The sequence below is a fragment of the Cibotium barometz genome, chromosome 50, assembly GCF_041138505.1.
Source record: "Cibotium barometz isolate CiBa-2024 chromosome 50, ASM4113850v1, whole genome shotgun sequence".
In the NCBI taxonomy this organism is placed as follows: Eukaryota; Viridiplantae; Streptophyta; class Polypodiopsida; order Cyatheales; family Cibotiaceae; genus Cibotium; species Cibotium barometz.
In genome coordinates, this window is record NC_141095.1 from 36494184 (window position 1) to 36498404 (window position 4221).

The window sequence follows — 4221 nt, forward strand, 5'->3', positions numbered from 1 at the left end:
TTGAAATTTTCATTGAAATTTGAAGCTGTTTTGTCAAAAATCCCATAAAATGCCTATAACTTCTTGAATAAATCATGTTTTTCATGTTTGTAAAAGTCAATTGGTAATTTGGTAGAACTTGGGGTTTCAAAACAACCACAATCTCCTTCAGGTCCTAGTTCCTAAGCTACTTGTGAACTATAATAAAAATCTCATAATTACCAAGATGCTGAAAAAGAGAAAAATTTTGGCCTTCCAAAGGTACTTCCATAAAACTAGGGCTATGTTAGTGCAAATTGGCAATCGAAAATGATTATATAGTTCAAAACCAAGTTAATATATATTTTTTGGGGTCCCAAGCTCAAGTAAATCTTGCTACTTGAGCGCTACCTTAGTTTTTCAATCGTGCTACATTTTTCAAAATTTCTAAATTCTCTCTCAACAACCATGAAACAAAGGTTTTAGGTGCCCAAATTTTGTTTATACAATGTACCTTAGCAGAATTATTCTATACAGACAAAATGTTGTAAGTTTACTAAGGAATACAATGCGTATGACTCAAGAATCTAAATCCAAAATTTTTGTTGTATATAGTTTTGACATTTTGAAATAATTAATATTTGTAGTTTACTAAGGGGCTTTTACATATAACTTTAAGATCTCAATGGATAGAGTAAGCATTGTATCACCTTAAAAAACTTGCAAACACATTAAAACCATGTATTGGTTTGGATACAAATGGATGCTAAAAAGTGGTGTATCAAACACACACAACTTCCTAGTATTTTAGACACTCTCAATTGAATTTTATTTCATGTGAAACTTGGCAAAATCTTTGACACAAATATGAAATAATTACTTGGAATTTTTCACGGGGCTTAGTGATTTTTTTCTCTAAGCTTATAAGGCGGTTTTCTCAAACCTGAGTTGCAGTCTCATGCAAGTTCTATTTATGGCATCCAAATTGCAAGGTTACATTTTTTAAAGACACACTAGGTCACATATTCAAACTCCTCAAGAGGGATTTTGAATATGTCTTTCCTAGCGCAAGTAGCATTTTATTTGCATCGTCCAAAAAAGGACACTTAAGTGTCCTTTTTTGGTACCAAACTAGTGTTAAAATTATAGCCATGTTAAACTTTGGAACAGACTGTGCATGGTTAGTCTAGTGCAAACACTCATGGGTGTGTAGACATCCATATGCTTTGAGATTTTCTTTCTCAAGGAGAGTAAAAGAGTCTACTTGTGTGTCACCGCCGTGAGCTTCATGCTCATTTGATGGTATTGGACATCAAATGTTCATCATGAAGGTCATGGTGGTCTTGGTGGTATGGGATACCAAGTCTTATACGCATAGGTTGACCCTTTGATTGCTTGTATGCTTGTTCCGTAGTGAGATCAAGTGTTTGGACAAGACTGAGTTTGAGACTTACTTACAGCCTTTTGTAAGAAATCCAACAATAGAGTTTGGAGAAGCTCTGTCTAGCATAGCCATGATTAAATACTAGTAATGTGACAGAGTAGTTTCTAGTTTGAGAATGCTATAGAACCATTGGTGAGAAGGAAGACTAGTATTGTTGAATGGTTGTGATATGTGTTGAAATATGCAAGTGAATGGGTGTGTGCGGGAACAAGCCCTTACCTAGAGACTGTAAAAGGGAGTCCGTAATTGAGTGGGTAGTAGTGAAAAGGTGAGAAGAATCTACTGGATGAGAGAATCAAGGGTACCATGAGTGAATATAGGGGTGGAAAGATTCTAGGAAAAGGTGTCCCCAGTAGGGGAGGTGGCACAAATCAAGGAAAAATCAGTGGGGAATGGGTGCTTAGCACCTTGTGGATGTAAAAGCTATAAATTGAGGCATTAGCCTAATGAGAACTCACTGGTTTTTGAGTATCCATGCCTACATTATGCTATTAGATTAATTATGTACTAATCTTGCTTTAATCACTTTCTAATTGCTTGCTAATCATGTTGATTCTTGCATTTGATCCACCATAGCTCATCACATTGGTGAAAATTAAACTTGGTATCAAAGCCTAGCTTAGCATTTAGCTTTAAGCCTAATCACCTTCTTAATTACTAATTAGGTGCTAATAGCCTTATAAGCTATTTTTCACTTTTTGCAGTACCCACACTCGTCGGTGGAGCTCTCTCCCTCCACACTGCTCCATTGTCTACAAAAATTCACATACCCTCTTGCCAACATCTTGGCACCTAGGCGTGGCACCTTAGAAGCTCAAACCGCTAACGAATGCAGCTGGGAAGCGCCGATTCGTTGGTGCCATTTTTATGAGAAAAATTGTAAAATCGCTATCACACCTTTGAATTGGAACCATTGGAGCTAGCCCAAGGGGCTTTTGGGTGTGCTAAACATGTTGGTGGACCCAGAATTTTGAAATTCGTCAAGGAGAAGCTACATCAAGCTCTGGATCAAATCTGCAAGTGACTTTGGTAAAACATAGATTAAGCATTAATTATTTGGTCAAATCTTATGTTTTTGGGCTTGATCCTCTACTAGACTAACTGCTATTGATGACCTTAAAAGGATTTGAGCTCATATGAACTCTAAGGCACCAGATCTGGCCTCCCCGTATAGTCTATTTTTTGCACACAAAACAGGAGATTAAGCTCACTAAGTAAATAGTACTAATCACTAACATTTGGTACAATTTATGGTTCAAAATTACCATTAAGTATCTGATATAGACCTTTATCACTTCATATTATAATTTGAAGTTGGTCTGATGTCCCAACTATCTAGTACAAAACCATCATTGGCATTATGCAATTTTTGGTGTATTCATGCTTGTAAACTTGTTGTAATCATCATTAAACACCAAATTGGAGTTGTAAAAGGGTAGACACTGCCCTTCAATCTTGAATTGGATCAAGAGGTAAAAACCCCTTCACATCATCTCATGAGCATTGCACAAGAAGTAGCTAAATTCAACGGGGAGCAATTCCATACATGGCAAACAAAAACTATGTATTTGCTCATGAGGAAGAATCTATGGGAGCTAGTTGAGGGAAGAGATGAATGTCCAGAGGAGCATGGGAAGGATGAGTGGAAGAGTAAAAATGAGAAAGCATTAGGACTCATTGCACTTAGCTTACTTAAATGATGAAATAATTCACCACATTGTGGGGATACAACAAGCTAAAGATGCATGGGATGAACTTAACAAATTATTTGGCATTCAAGCAAAGAATTCAAAGATAAATCTACTAATGAAATCCTACAAACTTGACATGAAGGAAAGTGAACCTCTAACCACACACTTGAACAAATATAAAAGCATCAAGCAACAACTTGCAGCCATTAGAAAGAAAGTAGAAGATGATGAGGCACTAGCAGTGCTTCTAATAAAGAGTGTGGACAAGGGAGAGCATGAGAACATTGTGGCAACATTAAAGAATGTACCAGATTTAAAGTTACATGAGATATAAGGAGCTATACTAGAGCAAGAGAACAAGGTCAAAGAGAAGAAAGGATTGGACCCAACAACTGGAGAGGAGAAAGCACTCTACACCCCCCACCCGAGGAGACCTCACACGAGGATGAAGACAAGGAAAAGGCAAGGGAGGAGGAAGGACCTTCACTTGCCACAACTGTGGGAAGCCACAACACATGGCTAGAGACTGCTACAGCAAGCCAAATGAAGAAGGATTGGCATAGACAAACTTCATGGAGACTCCTAAGGAAGAGGAGTCAGAACATCTTCTCCAAGAGTGAAAGGGAGAAACCCCACAACCCAATGTAACCTGCCCCAATAGAGTAAACCAACTCTGAGCCACCGATGATATAGGCCATGTGGTAGATGTATGTGTGAGAAATTTAGTCAAAGTTACGGGCACTTGTAGTAGCCTTGGACAAATAGAGAGAGAGTGTCAAGGACTATGAGTTAGGGACTTGAGGCACTGGTCGCGGGCTACCAAGTAAGAGGGAAACTTGGTATAGGGTCCAGGTGTGCTAGAATTATTCACTTGAGGGGAGGTGTTGAAATATGCAAGTGAATGGGTGTGTGTGGGAACAAGCCCTTAGCTAGAGATTGTAAAAGGGAGTCCATAATAATTGAGTGGGTAGCAGTGAAAAGGTGAGAAGAATCTACTGGATGAGAGAATCAAGGGTAACATGAGTGAATATAGGGGTGTGGAAAGATTCTAGGAAAAGGTGAAGGGAAGGTAGCACAAATCAAGGAGAAATCAGGGGGAGTGGGTGGGTGGTTGGCACCTTGTAGATG